The following is a 19,603-nucleotide window of genomic DNA, read 5'->3' on the forward strand; positions in this document are numbered from 1 at the left end:
TCCTATATGTGTTTCTAATGCTGCAAGATCTGAGTAGTGTTGTATCATGTGACACACAACAACAACGACGGGGAGGAACTCCTTCCCTACTATGCCTTAATTCAGTCACAAAAATCATGTCAGTAGTCACAAGAATGTGTTGCAATCACAAACTGAGATATAAGTGCTCAAATTTCAGTGTAAAAGACCTCCTAGGCTCTCATTGTGAATTGCCCAGTTTGTCCAGTGCTTAATTTGCGCTTGTTGTTTCCGGTGCGGAGCACCGGCACTTATTTTTGAGGGGCGGCGCTTATTCTTCTGCCTCAAGCATTTGCTGCGAGCAAAACATACAAATGGGGAAGACGGAGAAAGAGAAAAACGAAAAGCGTCACAAAGGGAAAAAGCAGAAAGCTGCAAGAGTGAGCTGAAGGGGCGGGGAGTGGCTGTAAATGGAAGAGGCCCGAGATGGCTTCAGGTTTACGCTGTCTCAGTAATTCCGTGTTTCCAACTTTATGTGCAGCAGCTGCGTGTTTAAGGCTTTGAGCACGGCACGTTTTTACTTACAAATTAAGCACTGAGTTTGTCCTACCAGGGCTTACCAGCAGCGAGCATACTGTTAACTCTGGAAGTAACAAGTGAATTAGGTTTAGGTTGAAGTCTGAGAATTCCCCAAAAAAACCTGTTAAAATGTTAACTTGTACACTTAAACTTGAAGTTAGGATATCACTATTTTACTGTCTATGCGCTACTCTAAATTCCATTCTGGTGTTAGATATGTCCATGGGTTGTGTTCTGCATAAATAAGAAAAAAAGACTCCATCGAATTTCTAAGGCACTCTGCAGCTTTAAGAAAATGCCTTTGGCGGGACGTTAAGGGTTGCATCATATGGAAAAATATAATGTTGGTTTCCAAACCGCTGTCTGTGTTTTGGTCGTATTGTAGCTACAGGATGGGGCAACACTTTACAGCAGCCTTTGACGGGCAGCCTTGCGCGCTGGCATTGCCTCTGACTGTTTTGTTTAATGTTTTTCTTTCATAGCAATCCAGTCGTGCACTACGAGCTGCTCCGAAGACCAATTACATTTTTGGGTCCGTTTCATACGCGGAAGCTGTCTAGTGTCTTTCGCTAAATTTAATGTCATTTTGCGGTTTCGATTTAACATTTCTGGTGACTAGGGCTTGCATAGAGTCTTTGTTTTCCTAAAGTGTCCGAAAATTATAAGTGGATATTGAACGGGAGTTATTAATAAGACTTTATAATGCACGGCTTCTTTATAGAGGAAGGATGGGAGAGAGGTTTTAGCCAAAGACCATCCCTCGTGTGTTTCTCTGCTGTGATGAGGTTGTGCAGTCTGGTGGTTTAGAAAGGATGAGGTAGTGTGGTGGATTACCCTAATTCAGGCATGGCCTGTCCTTTAGGGCAGAGGGGCCACGCCCCCCCTCTTTTACCCCTCATGAAGAGTGTCTGTCAGGCTGAACAAAGTTCAGCCTGACAGACACACTTCATTTCCAGCTCAGACAGCCAGGAGTGAGACATGCACGATTTGCGCAGACACCTGGCTGCCTGAGCTGAACCTTGTTTGGCTGAGGAGGTCACAGCTCCTATGGGCGTGACCTCCTCGGCTCAGCAAAGGTGCCTCGAGGCCCTCCCCTGGGTGACGAGGAAAGCGTCACCCATTGACACTCGCCCTGGGCGCTTCAGGTTTAAGCCCTGAAGTGCCCGGGGCGAGTGTCAATCAGTGACACCTCGTCACAGAGTGGGGAGGGGTCAGCAGTCTCACTGACCCCATCACACTCTGTGACGAGGCTGGGACTGCCGCCTTCCATCATTGGCTGAACTAAGGTCAGCCAATGAGGGAAGGCAGCCGTCCCAACCCTCCTGGGACCTTGAGGCTGAAGGTAATTGTGTGTGTGTGTGTGTGATGTTTTAAAATGAATGTTTGGTGCGCGCGTGCATGTTTGAATGTTATGAGTGTTGTTAATGGATGTGTGTGCGTGTGTGAAAGAATGAGTGTGTGTAAACTTTTAAAATTAATGTTTGGTGCATTCGTGCATGTTTGAATGTTATAAGTGTTGTTAATGGATGTGCATGCGTGTCTGTGTGTGAAAGAATGAGTGTGTGTGTGCTTCCCGCCCGCCCTTCTCCCTCCTAAAGCTGCCGGCCGCTACTGCCCTAATTCACTGCTAGTGCCCCCCACTACTGCAAGGTGTTGCAGAGGTCTCTCAGTTTATGAAACCCATCCGTGAATATAGAGGATACCAGAATCCATAGCTCCTGTTCCTCTTGCTCTGGTGTGTGTGGGTTTTATCAGGACAGTAGTGGTTACTATGTTTTTCTGCATGTGGTGCACGGATGCGGGTCACTGTGTGAATGTGACATTTATTTAGGATCTGCTTTGGGGTCGGTAAAATAGTGTCAAAAGAGGGTTTCATTCCACAAAAAGCCATGATTAACTGAGCAGACCTGCCCACAGATGAAAGTGCCAGAACAGAGGCCAGAAGTGTTACACTCAGCCAATCAAAATGTTCTAATCATAGACAACACTTCTGATTGGAGAAAAAACAGTCAATCAGAGGTGCTAAAAATCACTGATGTTTATTGCAGCAATGCTGATTGACTAAAATTCAGTCAATCAATTCTGCTGTACTAACCTGATTGGCTCCTTGGCAGTCAATCAGAACTGTTCCTCCAAGTACCATTTTGCGTCCTCGAAGTTGTGGGCAGCACAGCATCTGGGTTTCGTGTTTAAGACTGATACTCAGCTCATAGGGCTGCGCAGGTCCAGGTGTTTTTTCGGAATTAATACTGCTCTATCATTGCACTGAAATAAAGAGCGGATTATTCTCAACTGATATTTTGAGAAATACTTTTTCACAAGCACACTGGTGACTTATTCTTTGCTGCCAGCAACTCATTAACCTGATTGCAACATCTATTGGCTGTGGCCTGTAATAACTGACCCTGGTATGTTAATTTTAGTTAATAGTCACTTATGGTGTTGCTTACACTGTGGGGTAGTGTTTACCTACTCCCCATCTCAACTTACAGAATATTCATTGCAGCTCTTGCATAGATTCACATCTGCCTGGCTGATGGTACAACAAAGGTGACGAGAGGAGGCTTCTGCACGGGTGTTTGCCGCTAACCATACATCATTTTAGATCATGTATGACTGCTTATTTAACATGTGTACCCTTCCAAAGAAGGCCACATATGTTAAGTAAGCTTCTGGGTTAATAGACAGAAAATCAGGTCGTAAAGTAACAATGTGAAAACAAACCATCACTTATGCTCATAAGACTTCTGCACGGGGGCCATTGTGGTACACACCAACATAGAGAACCCCACCATTGCTAGACTATCTAGCCACAATTAGGGTAACTGGCATTTCTTTGAATTCCCTATCAGTTGCAAGTATTCGGTGTGTGGCACATTGGGTGCTCCGGCATCATGCTAAGAGTTAGCAGATTGACAGTCCCCACGCCCCTGCACAGCCCATGAAGGCTTGCATTGGACATGTGTCACGTGTCACTCATTGAGCTTGACATTGATGGAACGGGTAGTCATTTAATAAAAGGCACCAGTGCTCTTTAACACAACCAAATCTTTCTGGGTGCCGGATTCCTAGTGTCGCTCATAAAGAAATTGGACAATGTCACATGTTTCTCCTTAGTTGCAGATCCGGAATAACGCATAAGTGTTCATGGTAGCTAGCATGAAGTCAGACAGTCGCGTAAGGGATGAGAACATATGATACATATGATACATTAGACCACTAAGGCATTTCCCTTGAATAACATTGAGAAGGTCGGTGGTGGACAGGAGGGAGAGACAAGGACGCAAGGCAAGGGAAAGGAAAACTAGTGATCAGGAGGTTGCGGAGATAGCAGGGGGCCCTTGTAGGGCTCCCATAATTGGACATTGGCTTTTGAAAGGAATCAAGCAGTGCAGTGCAAATCAATTTTATGCTGACATTGACCTCCTTACTCCACCACTTCCTTGTCTTTGCAGTCTTTTTAGCCTTTTTTCCAAGAAAAATGTGCCAACTCCACCAGGAGAAAGATGTAGGTCCTGTTTCACCCTCCTCCGCGATGGAGACAAGAGTTGATACCTACAGTCAGCGGTTTCTTTTGTGCAATCTGGAGCATCTTCTTCTGAGCCTGTGTGACCTAGGTAAGACCCAACAAAAGAAGAAACCCAACACTCTAATGTGCAGCACGCACCTCACATTATCCAGTGGCTCATCGCTACTGTCCCCTGTCCACACTGCCATGTAAATCGACCTGCTCGCTGAACTCCTCCTCCACATATCCTACTCTCCTTGCTAGAAGGTTTCACCCCTGACACCTTTAGCACCACTTTTGCCAAGCATGACAACACCCCTGCTGACACCTTGTCTGCTCTGTCCGGATGTGTCAAAATTATTTTCAGCGCTTTTGTCTTCAGCGCCCCTTCTTCCAGTAAGTCACTAATTTTTGCGCAAGCCTCCTCAGGCGCACCCATGGTGTTCTCCTCCATTCCACTGAAAACCGGCATTAGCAAAGCCAATATGTCTTGCCTTTTTGGCCTTTTGATTTTGCCATGTTTTTGCCATAGATTGGTTTTGCTGATGCTGTGCAACACTGGCAAAAAAGTACAGAAAACACCTGCAGTGATGCAAGAATGCACATGCAACACCATACATTCATGCATACCTGATGCAAGTGCCATTTTTTTTTTTTTTTTTTAGTTACTGTTCTAAGACGGATGGCTCAACCGGAAGAAGTAAATTTGAAAAAATGTTTTTACTTGCATGAAAGTGCATTTTTGTAAAACTAACAGGCCGAACAGCAAATGGCAGCTGCCAGGTTTCCAATAAAAGTAACCAAACAATGTGTTTTTAAAACTTGGCTTCGAGACAGGAGGGGTGGGGAGCAACAAAAGAGATTGTGGGGAGAGCATGTGGGGAGGAAGACAATAGGGTTTTGGGAGCAAAGGATAGTGGTCTGGGAACAATGGAGGCCTTATGTTGGAGCCAAGAAGTGGAAAGAAAAAACAAAAAAGGCAGGGGTAGGGACAATATTGATGCCTAGGAATGTAGGGGGGGGGGGATGCAACACAAAGAGTGCCAGTGGGGGAGTTTATGAGGCTTGAGGTAGCCCAGGAGGAAGAGAGCAGTAAAACACATGCATTTTCATTGAGTGGTTAAAGAAAAAAGTCGTTTCCTGAACATGATCAGTGGAAGCATACAAGCCATCCAGTCAAAATGATGGTGGAAAGGCTATGCTCCAGGGGAAGGACTAACACAAGATGAGTAAGGAAAGACATTGAATAACAAGCACTTGGAATGCAATAAGTCTCACCTTTGCTTGAGTTAGAGCTATCGAGTTGTAAATTCATAACAAGACTTTTCTTGCCATAAGAAATTGGTCAACCCTGCCTCATAATTTGGTATTTTCCTGCCACATAATTCCAGTAGCCCTGCATGTAACTAAAGCACTTCTATTTACCTTCTTCCTCTATCTGCAGCCAAAAATGAAAATGTTGCCATTTAGCATCCTAATTTAAATCTGCCATGCTAATTCCAATAGAGTACCACCCCACCATCAGAGTTGCTGGCTGGCTAACACAACTCCCCCAAAAAAAGACACAAGACAGCCACGGAGGAGTAACTAGAGAAATAAACTAGAAGGGTCCCCTAAATATATCAAGAGAGTGCAAACAGCCATGGTGTAATACGAATCAGGGTCATAATTGCAATAAGGAGAGCTTAATAAAACATATACAATTATCATATAAACCCAATAAAAACCTTCATCAGAAATAAACGTTTGGCATTAGACTGTAATGCTCAGAACAACACCTAGAAGACACCTCAATGAAAATAGCAATTGTAAGAAACATGGTCATCTAACCATATAGTTAGCCCCTAGAGGACATAACCACCTGAAAAGAAAATGACCAAAAGTAATGCAGTGTTACCATGTGTTTAGCCCCTAGAGTGCATAGTGCATTACACACTTTCGGGGCTAGCAGGATCACTGCACTGACATTACAAACAGGACTCCTAAAACACAAACTAATCTCAACTGTAAAACAAAAGTCCAAGCCATGATAAAGGCTAAAAAGACACTGAATGGTGGGAGGGGTTATTATTTTGGGGTCACCGCTAACTTAGTGGTGTGCAACCATATATTTAGCCCCTAAAGGGCATAATGCAGTACATATTTTCAGGGCTAACAGGCCTACTGCACTACTAAGTCTCTTAGAACACAAACTACTCCCAGCTGTAAAGTAAAAGTCCCAGCCATAAGAGAGATAAAAAAGGGACCGAATGGTGGGAGGGCTTATTATTTTGGGGTCCCCACTACCTTACTGTGGAGACAAAGAGCTGACCTAAACAGAAAGAGTGTGTTGTGCTGGAAGTTTTGGTGGTGGTCCTATTGTCCTAGGACCACCACAGGCTGAGTTATTGGCAAAAATATTGTAAAAAATAATTCTTGCAAAGCATTATGGGTTGAGTTTTCCCAAGTGAAGTGAATATTGTAGTATCGGCTCTTCACTCTGCCGGGAGAGTCGCCTTCCGGATTTCTATGTTTTATAGTAAAGCATGTATCAATTATAAGTGTTTTTGGGAAAGCTTTGGACCGCAAGGGGAAAGACAAAAAAAATGACTATGATTAGGTAACAGTGTGAACAATGTGACCAGCGCTTCAATACCGCCCATGGAATTCACGCTGTTGGCGCTGTGAGCACTGTGAGGGCCATAGCTGCCATGGAGCACGAAGGGGAGAGACAAAAGAAACAAGCATTTGCAATGCACTAGGGTCTCGCATTTGTCGAAGTTACAGCTATTCACAGTTGTAAACTCCCAACCGAATTTTTCTTGCATTAAAAGAAAAAAACAGCGCGATCGCGCTGCTACAGTTCACACCTACCGGCAAAAGTGCAATTATGAACGTAACCGGCAAAAGTGCAATTAACTGTGTAACAAGGTCGATAGTATGCGAAGCGCTCGACTTCTGCCCAGCGAGATCGCGCTGCGAAAATAGAGAAAAAGTAGTCCACAAACCTGACGGGAAACAGCGAGCCTCGCATGTTTTCTGTACTTGGTCGCTGCGCTCGAGGAGGGCTTACCACCGGAAAAGGCATGACATATGCGTGCCTTCCACTAATCAAAGGAAGTGGATTCTAACAGGCAAGCCAACTTCCCAATGAAAGACACTGACGTGACGTCGACGGGGCTCCGAGCCCTTTTCTAATACCTAAAGCGTCTCGCTAGTGATACGCATGCGCGAGCGCATGTGACGCAGGCTCGACCCTAAAAATCAGTTTGCCCATGCTGAAGGATATTGTCAGTCGTGCAAATATCCATGTAACAGGGTCAGTCTGCAAGGCAGTAACAAAACCACCCAAGGTGGAACAAACGTAAAGCATTTACCAATGACATCACAGGATTTTGGAAAGGTAAGCCCATGAACAAGTGAAAGTGATGGGCGTGGTTAAAAGCCCACAGATAGATAGCAGCAGGTTGAAAAATGCTTACACACTCAACCTAAAAAGCAAGCAAATATGAGCGACAAGAAAATCAACCAATGGTAAGCAGACGACTGGCGCTAAGCGCATTGTAAGTTTTTGGTATAGTCCAAAAGAGGTCTTCAACCACAGACAGCTAGAAGCTGTCTGTAGTGAGACCAAACAATTGGCCCTGTATTATCTCCTTTGGTGTTTCCCGGGTATTTCAATCAGTAAACTGCACTACAGTCACAGGACCTCACGTCTAGCAACAGATGTCTCATACATATCAACTCACCCTCATGTGGCAGATGCTATCCCCTTTTCAGTGATATCCATCCACCTAAAAAGCAACAGGCCACCATAGTCTTCAATAAGTTCACCCCCTTTGTAAACCTGCATCACTCTCCAAAAATGTTTTTTCCTTCCTGCATTTTAATTTAATAAATTAATGGATCACTGTCTTAGACATCTGGCCTCACCCTCATTTGAGAGTCATCAGGCTGTCAGGCATGATGTCTGCCGCTCCTCTCGGAAGCACCTCCCCAGTTCCTGCACTGTGAGCTCGCATCCGCTCCCATGCTGCTTAAGTCCGCACTAGCTCCAGGTAAGGCAGGCAGCAGCACACACCTCTGTCTCTGATAGCCGACCCGAGCTCCGCACTCCAACTATGGTGCATCGATGCCAACGGCAACCACCTTCCACTCCCTCGCAGGCGAGGGGAGTACCCCTTGTGACACAACTCTCCTGGTGGTGCCATCTTGAATTCACTGCTTCAAAGTGAGGGGCGGTGGTGGTGGTCACTCCCAACACCATTCTCTCCGCGTCTTCGCGCGCTCCTGCCTTGCCGATGCCATAAGCCCTGCTGCATCAGCTCCAGAGGTAAAGGGCTCAGAAGGCATGCCCGGGCCACGAAGAACGGGCATAGTGGAGATTCTATAGCCCACAGGTCCTGCCCTCCTACTTTTCCTGAATAACCCATGAAGTGTGGTGGGTCATTCAAAAACCTAATGTTGCAGTGTTGCAGTTGGTTTTGGGAAGCATCTGACCATTTTTGGGTGGATGTGTGTTTCTTTTCCTGAATTGTACAGTATTTCTGTCCATGTGGGTCTAGGCTGCCTCTGATTGGTGGGGGTGGGGGGTTGTTTGTTTTTATAGCAGGGGTCTTCAAGCTGGGGGCGGGCCCCCCTAGTGGGTCCTCAAGTCATCTCTGGGGGGCGCACCAGGCTCTGGCCAAAAGAAGCCTTATACTGATAACAAATTTTTGTTTTAGTGAACAGTAGTACACTGCTCTGTAATGTGCCGTTTCTAACATATTTTGCCATTTTATCCTGGCTGGGAGAATGTGTCAAAAGGGAAGGGACTTTAAATATTCTTCAAACCCCTCACCTTTGTTTCTAATAATCACACTGTGGATACCTTTACATGTTAGTAAAGCCTGCCTGACCAGAATTATTTGTTTGGCAATGGTGCATTTGATTCTAATTTTAAATCGTTAACATAACTGCAATGTTTAAATAAGTCTAGACATATTTAAACATTGCCAGTTTAATAAAATAATTGTGAAAAATGTTGAGGGGGGGCGATGATTTTTATTTTTCACGGGGGGAGCAGCATTAAAAAGGTTGTAGACCACTGGTCTATAGTATGTCGAACACATTCGCCCACAGAATTCAAGCTCCGGTTTGTGGGCCTGACTTGACTATGCGGAGACATTCCTTCTGGAAACATTTCCTGGAGCTCTTGTCTCACACCGGGACGTTGGATATCCCCAAAAGACTGCATTTCTGGCTGTAAGCCTCAACCTACCTTTCTCCTCTAGTTTTCTGCCTCCTTTTCCCTCTCCCCACCCTCTCAGGCTCGCATTTTCCTTCCATTTCGCGTGACTATTTTTGTCAGCCTCGTTCCCTCGCTCTTCGCTGGCAGGCCTCCTAGATCGAAAGCTGCGATACAGAAGCTGCCTTGTGCGGCCTCGCCACGCGTTGGCTTTCGGCCCCGCGTCTGGCAGCGTTTGGAGCCCTGCAACAGGCCAGGCATTTAGGCCCCAGCCCAGTGCGCTCGGGGGCGGAGGAGGTGCGAAGAATCGGCCACTGTCTGCGCCCCGCAGTCCCGACAGAATCAGACTGGAGTCGGTGGATGGTGCGGCGGGCTGGGGGCGCAGGGGACCCGTGCTGGAGCTCCCAGGGGGCGCCCACCTCCGTCACCAGGGCGTACCTTATCCTAAGATTAGGGGCTTACGTCTCTGCTGCCTTGTGAGTGGGAACGTTGTTTACTCCTTTTTTGGGAGCAAAAACTTGATTTCCTTCGCTGATGAAAACTGTGAAGTGCCCGTGAGACGGAAGAGGTACAGTTTGATTTTGTATTTGTAAAAAGTTCTGTTGTAGGGCCCTGCGTGGCGCGTCCTGGCTGAGAGAGCTGTTGTGCGCACCAGATGCCCCGCACGTGGTACATTGTGCTGCTATGGACGCTTGTGCTGTGTTTTGTCTGAACCGTACTGCTGGGTGTTGTGACTGGTTTCTGTGGCCTGAGGCTGCCCACTTACAGGGCAGCAGAGCTGTGCTGGCTGTGTGCGCGCGCGTTGATCTGCCTCACGTGCCATGTTAAGACTTTGTGCGTGTTCTTCATGCCCTGACATGGTGAAGCTAGGGCCTAGTCAAGGCTGTAGTTCGGCTGATAAGCGAGGGAGGGCATGCACCAGAATTCACCATGCACTATTGACTTTTGTCAGGAGGTGCACAATTGTTTTTCTTGTCTCCTCAATTATAAAATATTGTATTAATCAGAAATGAGCTTTTTGTTTATGCATGATTGAACGGACTGGATACTTCTCTTGAAGAGGAGCAGGCGCTTGGAAGGCCTGTTGGAGAATGCATAGTGTTTGTGTTGGTGAAGGAACCCGCCCACTCCAAGAAGGAGCACAGACTGGCTTGGATTCCAAAAGGAATGGCTTGTGTAGCAGGCTTATCTGCTGATCTAGGTGCAAGACTAAGGAAGTTTTGTCCTTGACGACTTCCGGTTTCCATTTTTTAAGGTGCAACTTAGCAACAACTTATTATTTCTTGCTTTCCTCATGTTATCAATCATTTATAAAAAAAAATGTATACAAATATACATTGATAGATGGGATTTAGGTCAGGTCTATTAATGTATTTGCTTGTCTGTCTGTCATCCATAGTTTTGCCCACCACGGCATACAAAATGGGGCGATGGCTCAGCCCTCTCGAGCCACTGGAACTCTTGCAATGTGAGGGATGGATTTTTTTCTCCTGCCCACATGTGCACATCTGTTTAAAAGAAGCGCCCTTCAGTACTAAGGCTGGTCTGCAAATACTTTGCCAGTCATTTTGTTATTTCTAGTCTTTTTAGTTTTTTAGTCACCCTTGTGTGTTAAAACTTAGTTGCGGTTATAGTAATGCAAAGCCAACAGTAACCTTAGGAATCATATTTTTCTGTGACTAAAGAAAGTTTCTGTAATTGGTCTAAGCACACCGAATTACTAGGATGCAGCCAACTGTTATTTTAAAATTATATGAAATGCTATACTTTTGTATTTTAAATACAAGCATATGGCTGCCACATTTATGTTGGAATTTTTGTTTTTTTCCTCGTTTTTTGTTTTTGTGGCATATTCTTGCAATGAAAATATACCAATGCATGTTTGCACACGTTGTCATTATGCGAGATTGACAACGCAGATCTATTGGCTGCGTGGGAGACGCCGGGAATAAAACCCAAGATCTTTTGTCTCCCTCCACAGCTGCTTAATCACTCGGGTACATTGCTTGCCAGTCTGAGGCATCCAGTGCCCCTCGTCAGGGCACATTACCGTTGGGCACACAGTTTCGAGATAAGCACTTTTCTACTATCCCTGGGATTTCTCTGTGACAAAAAGCCCATGTTTACTCACTGTGTTCATTGCATCATAACTGAAATAGGACAATGACAGAAACAAAGGCAGACAGAAAGAAATGCAACCCCGTATGGGCCAAGACTATGGAGTGCCCCCAGTCCCTACATATTGTCACATAAGCCTCAAGAAAGGACTGAAAAGTGAAAAACTCAAGATTGCTTTCTGAGCTGACTTTCCAGGCGCTCAGGCGCCTGCGCCGAGATCACAAAACTGCAGCCCTAGGTGCCCGCCGTCCCTGATTGGACGCGTTCTCTCCCTGCGTCACTTTATTCTCTTTGGATTCTGCTCCTGTGTCCTTTGACTCGGAAGTAATTGAAAATGTACATGTATTGCAGTATAAACCTCTTGCAGAATACCAGTAGCCATGGACATCAATTCACCGAAATGCCAGGGGTAGCGGAAGTGACATCACACGCCCTTTGACCGACACTTTCACTCACACACACACGCATACATCCTCACACACAGATTCACACTTACATACATGCTCTCTCACATAAACACACTCTTACCCCCAAGGACGCACACAGCATACATTGAACATTTTTTTTTACTTAGCTCAGCTGCCATGGAAGAGGATATTCCAGCTAAATGGCCTCCGTTTTTTTTACGCTGATAGTGAATAATGTACTATTATTCACTATTAGTGCGATAGAAATTGAGAAAAAAACTAAGCGAGGGGAGCCCCAGCAGACGTCCATAAGGACGCCCTGCCACTGTGTTCCTGCCACTGGATTTGTCAACTCTGAGACCAGGGGTCGCAAAGGGCAAGCCAGGGGTCGCAGCTGTGACCACGGGTGTCCCCTAAATGATGTCCATGCTAGTAGCTATTTTTTTAATACTAGAAGGTCATCTGTGCCTTTTTAGGGTCTCTGTTGTAATCTCTCTGTGCGCTTGTAGCCACGCCCATGTCCTTCCTACTTATCAGTTTGGTTGGTTCGTGGGCTTGCCTTTTACAATTCCTTGATTTCATTAGTGAAAAACATGCATACGTCATGCCTTTTCCAGTGTTTAGCCCGCCTCAAGTGCACCGGCCAACTACTGAAAACATACGAGGCGCCATGTTTTCCGTATGGGTTCTGGAATACTTTCACTCTTTATTTTAGAAGCAGTGTGATCTCGCGGGACAGTAGTCAAGCGATTTGCTTGACATTGCGCTTTGCTTGACATCGACACTGTTACATGGATAATTTCACTTTTGCTGATATGTTTCACTGCGAGCGAACTTCGGTTTCCTTTTGTGTGTTTGCTTTGTGCTCATGGCTGCCGTCGGCTCGCTTATGTGCAACTGTTTTACTTTTCAGTTTATGTGGCAAGAGAAGTCCAGTTAGTAGTTTACAACGCTAATAATTTTAACTCGAATAAATGCAGGACCCATTGCATTGCAAATGCTTGTTGTAATTCCTGTGTAAATGGTGAACATCTTAGTCTAGTTACAGAAACACTTGTTCAAACACTTCCTGCAGTTTTCTTTGCCCGAGTATCTGTTGCGGTTCTAGATCTTTAGATGTTCTCACAAAACACATTCTTGTGGTTGTTTTTTTAGTAAAAAACGAGTCAAATTGGGATAACTTTGGAACCTCTCTTATGATGCTTGTTCAGCAGATGAAACACCAATTTGTTTACTTAGATGGTTTTGATGGGCTGGCTGTCTTTGTGCGATTACTTCGTGGCGCTAATATGCACCCACAGCTGTTTACTGGTGTCATATCATGAGGGTGACCATGGGCCAATCCTGGTTTTTCATCTACTATCACCAAGCATGCTGGGATTTGTAGGCCCAAATATATGTGGCGTATTTATAATTGGAAAAGTGAAACTGCAAGTCCAAGCCTGCCTAGTGGTGTTCGCTGAAGATCTGTTATCTTGTTGTGAGTTTTATAAAGCAGCACACGTTACCTTTTGGGCACTGCAAATAGTAGAAAAGGGACATGGACATTTATAGTCCATCCAAAAGAAAGGTAAAAGGCCAGAGCTTAATTTGTGCTTGTTGTTTCCGGTGCTGAGCACCGGCCCTTATTATTGAGGGTCGGGGATTTGCGGCGAATAAAAGACACTTATGGGAAAGACGGAGGAAGGGAAAAACGAAAAAGCATCACAAAAGGAGAAAGTAGAAAGCTGCAAGAGTGAGGTGTGGGGGCAGGGAGTGGCTTTATATGGATTGAAGAGGCCCGAGAATGCTTCAAGATAACGCCACCTCAGTATTCCTGCAGCAGCAGCGTGTTTAAAAGGAGGATTTTGGGCACCATCACCTTTTTATTTACAAATTAAGCACTGTGAAAGGCTACACACAGACTCTGCCAGAGCCAGTTGGTAGCATATGAGGTTTGAACATATATTCGGCTCCATGGCTCCCAGAAACATTTTATACACCACAAAACTAAAGAACAGGCTGCTGAGCTGAAGCTTGAAGTCTGTAACACACAAGACCCCTTGTTCTCAGAAACTCTACAACTCTCTGACATCTGCCCTCTCGCTTGCGTCCTCACTCACATCCTTACCCTTATCTACACATTCTTACCCGTGACTAGCACTCACACTGTGTGGAGATTCTCTCATTGCTCTCAAGCTATCTACTCTCTCTCAGCCTGAGCTCTCTTCCACGAGTGCCCCACCCACTCTCTCCCATACTCACACCTTCCATTGACTCACTTCCCAGATCCACTGTCCCATCCCTTTCACTCTCCGACCGCTTCCTCCCTCTCACCATTTGTGAAATCAAAGGAAAATTCAGTCACTTTTCTGCAAATAAAACAAAATCACTCAACGAGGAGAAACAGCCTGCCCTCATTGTTGCGGGAAGTGTCTATTCCTTCCTACATTTGTTAAGATTCATTACACGTACACAGGGGCGGCTCCTCCATAAGGGCGGAGGAGCGTTGCCCCGCCGCCAGCAGCGGCAGTTGCAATCCTTCCCCCCAAAAATGATAACCGTGGAGGAGGTACGTTTAAAAAAAATATTTTTAATTTAATCACGCCCTTCCTTACCTCCACACGCCGCCCTGCCCGCTTCGCGCAAGAAGTGATTTACACACTCTTGTAGTTTTCTGAAGCAGTCAACTGGTCAGTGCAAATCAGTGTGTACCAGCCCAGTTGCACCGCCCACTTGACTGCTTCGGAGAACTACAAGAGTGTGTAAATCACACTTTCAGATTGAAATATAATATTACTGAACTGGGATGGGCTATATGGTAACCTATAGATTTCTCACAGGCTTTGTGCCTCGTAAACACGGACAGCGTTGGAAAGAGCCAATTACGGGGACAAATTTGTTTAAAATATCACTGAGTAACTCTACCACAGCCCCACATGCTGTAGAGTCCATCTCTACATGGCTACTTTTCACTTTAATACAGTGTAACATACATGTAACTAGCTGGTGTTTCCATTGTTTTATCATTCATAGAGGCAGTAAAAAAATCACAGCACATTAGCACAATACAGATTAGTTTAACACAATTTGCCACTTACAAAAAACAGACACCAGGGTGATAAAATATAGTATGTTCTTAATTTTAATACCTTGTTCAGGTGTCGTGGATGGAAAAAACATAGTATGTTTTATACAAAACTTCCCCTTGTTCTCAGGTTTTGCTTATCAGACAGCACAAACCATGTGGTTGCAAAATAAATATTGTGAATTTACAGTGGGCTTAGAGCCTGTCCATTACTTACCATTGGTTGGCTTTACTATCAATCTCAGCTTGCTTTTAAGGGTCGAGCCTGCGTTGCATGCGCTCGCGCATGCGTATCGCAGCGAGACGCTTTAGTAATTAGAAAAGGGCTCGGAGCCCTGTGAACGTCATGTCAGTGTGTTTGATTGGTTTGTGGGCTTGCCTAGTAAAATCTGCTTGCTTTCATTAGTGGAAGGCATGCACACGTCATGCCTTTTCCGGTGGTTAGCCCTCCTCGAGCACAGCGACCAAGTACAAAAAACATGCAAGGCTTGCTGTTTTCTGTCGGATCGTGGACTGCTTTTTCTCTATTTTCCTAGCGCGATTTCGCTTGGCAGAAGTCGAGCGCTTTACATAGTTAATTTCACTTTTTCGGGTTATGTACATAAAAGCACCTTTGCCGATAGATGAAAAGTCGGGTTAGGAGTTTACAACGCGATCAGCTCTAACATGAGCAAACGCGAGACCCGTTGCATTGCAAATGCTTATTATTCATTGCCTTGGTTAAGCATTCCCTGTGAGTGCATGTGTTTTCCAGCTGTCTACTTTGTGTACTTCTTTTCCCCCCTTTGCCACTCCCTGTGGTGCTCTCACTCGCATGTGTGCTTCTCTCCCACATCACGTGTTTTGCTCACCCTCTCATGCTTTTCACAAAAGTATCCTAACTCACGCAAGTGATTGTGCCTCAAGCACAGCTTTCGCGCCCTCACGCCTCCCCATTCTCTTTGCCTACCCCTCCGACCCTCCTGCTTCCTGTTGCTGCCCGCCTCTATCCGTGGTAATTTTTCATTTATTATTTCACTTATTATTATTAGTGTTATTGTGGAGAACCAGGCAACAAATTATTTCTACGCCACGTAACGTTAAAGTGCTTTAACACTATTCCTAATTCTTTTTTTAAAATTTGGATTGGTAATTTTTTTTTTAAATGCCACTCATGTCATTATAGGTGTGCATGTGTAATAGAGAATGTACCCTCACTTGGCTGTGTCATTGTGTCTTTTTTTTAACGTGTTTTGCTCTGCACAGACCATCCTGCTGAGGCTGTCTGACATGACTATAAGGCATTTACAAAGACAACAGGTCCCAAAGCCGCTTTCAGTATCTGGAAAAGCTCATTTGCCTCAGCCTGTAGACATCATTTGCAGCTGGTGCACTGGAATTTCCACTATGCTTCCTATGCCCCTTCACCAATACCCCTGTCCACTGCCGTCAATTCACCAAAGTGCCAGGGTTAGCGGAAATGACATCACGCACCCTTTCACCTACACTTTCCCTCACCCACACATACATGCTTACTCATACTCACAAATTCACACTTACACACACACTCGCTCACATAAACACACACTCACCTGCAAGCACACACACAGCATACATTTAAAAGCATTTTTACTTACCTCAGTTGCCAAGGAAGGGCATATTCCAGCTAATTATACCCCATTTTTTACACTAATAATAAATAATGTGTTATTATTCACTATTAGTGTAATAAGAATTGACAGAAAACAAAGAGAGTGGAGTCCCAGCTGACTTCCATAAGGACCAGCTGCCCCTGTGTTCCTGGTACAGAATTTGCCACCTCTGAAGCCAGAGGGTCGCAAAGGCAGTGCCAGGGGTCACAAAGGGAAAGCCAGGGGTTGCAGCATGGTCCTGGTCTCCCCCCCCCCCCAGTTAGTTTCCCATCCCCCTGAAAGCCTACTTGTGCAGAACTGTTATGAAGTACACATGGCCTTCTTTATCTCAGCATCAGAGGGCGCACAGAGTGAATATAACTGCTTGATCTCTGGACAGTTCTAAAGGAATACAGAAACAATAGTCTCACGCCTAATAATTCGTCAAGTGAACGAGGTGCAGCTATAAAGCGCAGACCGGTGTGTAATGGAAAGGTCTCTGCAGATTTTTCCGAACCTGTGAATTTATGACTAGACCTTACCACCAATAAACCACTTATTTTTAGAGCTAATTTCACTTTTTTTTTAGGTTGGATGTGAAAAGGTCTGTAGGAAACTTTGAGATATGGAGACTTTGCAGTAAGTGGAAACCCTGACTGGGAGCTGTGCGTTATTGCCTAACATATCCCAGAAGTCTGACGTGTGTTCTGATTGGTCATAGGTGGGAGTGAGAAGGCGGGGCTCCATCATTCCATAATCTCTGGAGGTCACCATTCACCTGCAAATAGAGTGATTTTCCGAAGTGCCACATCTGTGTTAAGACACTCGTTCAACAAACAACGGTTCTGTGAATTTATCGGTTTCATTACCTGCTTCAGCCCTTTTTCCCTGAGATTAATCTCTGACTAATTAAATTCAGGATCATATTTTTATTGGTTTTCACTGATACCAGAGTGTTAAGTTTGTGGTAAGCAGATATAGATTTCTTGTTTTTTGTATTAAAGTTGTGTGTGGTGCAAGGTACTGCATAAGGTGTGTCGTGGGAGGTGTTATGCGTTAAAGTGCAGCTAACCTGGTGTTGTGTAGAAAAATGTAGGGTCATTTCTGTTGTTTGTCATATCTGAGTAAGAACCATAAATCATTTTTTCACTGGGGTTTTAGCAGTGAATAGCTACATATGTGCTACACGGAAACGGTGAAACACTTTCTGTGGCAATTAGAATGATGCCTCAGTTAACGTGATGGGAAAATAAACACCATGCCTCACCCCATCTGAGAAACAAGCATGTGCAATGCAATGGGTCTCGTGTTTGCTCGAGTTAGAGCTATTAGTTTTGTAAGTTCCTAAGTTGACTTTCCTTGCAAAATAAATAGAAAATTAAAAGTAAAACAGTTTCACATAAGCAAGCCGATTCAAAGCGCCAGGGCCGCAATGAGCATGAGCGCCAAGAAGAATCACAAAAGGAAAAAGAAGTTCCCTTGCAATCAAACGTATTGGCAAACTTGCAATTATCCATGTAACAAGGTCGATGGCCAAGGTAGTAACAAAACTGCCCCAAGGAGGGACAAACGTAAAGCAGTTACCAATGATAACAAAGGATTTTTGAAAGGCAAGCCCATGAACGAGTGACAGTGATGGGCGTGCAGTGGGTGTGGTTAAAAGCCCACAGATAGATTACAACAGGTCAGAGAGCGTGCATGCTTGATCTAAAAACGAGGGCCAGGAATGTACCGTTGGAAGCAATGCTCTGTACGAAAATGGACCGGCACAGGTATAGGGAGACTAGGCAACCATGGACAAAGGGGCAGGAAAACTTTCAAAAAGTACAGCAGGCCGGAGATTGTGGGGCATATAGAGAAAATAGCACCATGTTGTTCTCCTGTTAACTGTTTTTGTGTGACTGTAGAATTGGCAAATTGGTGTTTTGGGCATGATGGACGTCACAAGTTATCACGTGTTCAGTGGTGTAAAATAAGGTCCTGCGGCCTCCACAGTGTGGGGAGCCCCGAGCTCAAGAGGTCAGTGCAAAAGTGGTAGGTGATGGACCAGGGAGGGGCCCCTCTTTCATTTACTTAGCAGGTCCCCCCCTCAAATTTAGTTACACCGCTGCATGTGCTTCACACACTCTGGTAGCCATAACTGGCGAATTACAGTGGTTTGTCACATTTGAACCAGAACCGTAACTCAGTTTTCAACCATGCCTTTTTTCAGTGAAAGTCAGTGTGGTTTTTTTCAGTGTGTTTTTTTATTGTACTTAATTTCCATCACCTGCTGTGCTTAGTGCTGCAAGGGCTTGGTGCAGAGCCTGGCCTAACCCCTGCCCCTACGCCCAACCTGCCGCGGGCATACAACGCCTGCTACAAGTGGTCTTAGCCTTGCTTTCCGGGTCTTGAGCGCAGTGCCTGGCTACCTGCGCCCAGGCCTTTATCTGTGGGCTACCACCGCTGGGAATGGCTATTGGCCAAGTCTTGCATCCTAACTGCCGGGGGTGCAGAACGCCTTCTTGTACAGTAACATGGATCCTGAATCTTGTACATAGCTCACGAGTTACAGAGACCTATTCATGGTGGCCAAGAACTGCAGTAATAAAACTGGTTGAGTGGCTCAAGGCCGCCATTTTAGGTGTCCATGATTAGTGAGGCACCAGTGGCTTGTGGATCCTGCAGCATCTAATACATCTTTTGTTTTTTAATACATGTATGCAAAGTGGGACCCCACTGTGGCCTGGGAGTCGGGGTATCCCTACCCTGCCACACATATTGCTGTTTTGTTTTTGCTTTTGCCAGGACACTCGAGGATGTGCGCAATATCCTGAAATGGCTACAGGAAGAGAAATGTTTCTCTTGTGGCAGCTAATCTGATCTCTTGCACGAGGGAGGAGATGGAGGCAGGATGAGGGGGACTATAGGCTGTGGTTATTTATCGGGGGCTAGATGAATAAGTTACTTGAGATTGTTGTTGAATGGATGTATGGTCTTTTTTTAATGTGTGTTTTGATGCCATATGTCTGTGGGCATGCACTGTACAAAAGCCAAGCCTATCGGCTTTGTCACTACTCGTTAGGCTTGAGTGAGTCAAGCATGTGAACTGGACCAAAGGGTTGGTACAGATGCTGTATCTTCCTAAAAGTCACTGTTGAGCATTTTGCC

General features: G+C 45.2%; 1 protein-coding gene across 4 annotated transcripts in view; it reads left to right on the forward strand.

Annotated features, from left to right (window-relative positions):
- The window catches only part of SHROOM4 (shroom family member 4), a 365,241-nt gene that overhangs the window by 60,362 nt on the left and 285,276 nt on the right, over positions 1 to 19,603 (forward strand). Inside the window, exon 1 of one of the 4 annotated variants that reach the window (XM_069211862.1) lies at positions 9,602 to 9,819. The exons of the other annotated variants lie outside the window; for them this stretch is intronic. The gene's annotated coding sequence lies outside the window, so the exon portion shown is untranslated. Of the gene's footprint in view, positions 1 to 9,601; positions 9,820 to 19,603 lie in introns of those variants that run through there. 4 annotated transcript variants of the gene reach the window in all.

The sequence above is a fragment of the Pleurodeles waltl genome, chromosome 10, assembly GCF_031143425.1.
Source record: "Pleurodeles waltl isolate 20211129_DDA chromosome 10, aPleWal1.hap1.20221129, whole genome shotgun sequence".
NCBI classification, from domain to species: Eukaryota; Metazoa; Chordata; class Amphibia; order Caudata; family Salamandridae; genus Pleurodeles; species Pleurodeles waltl.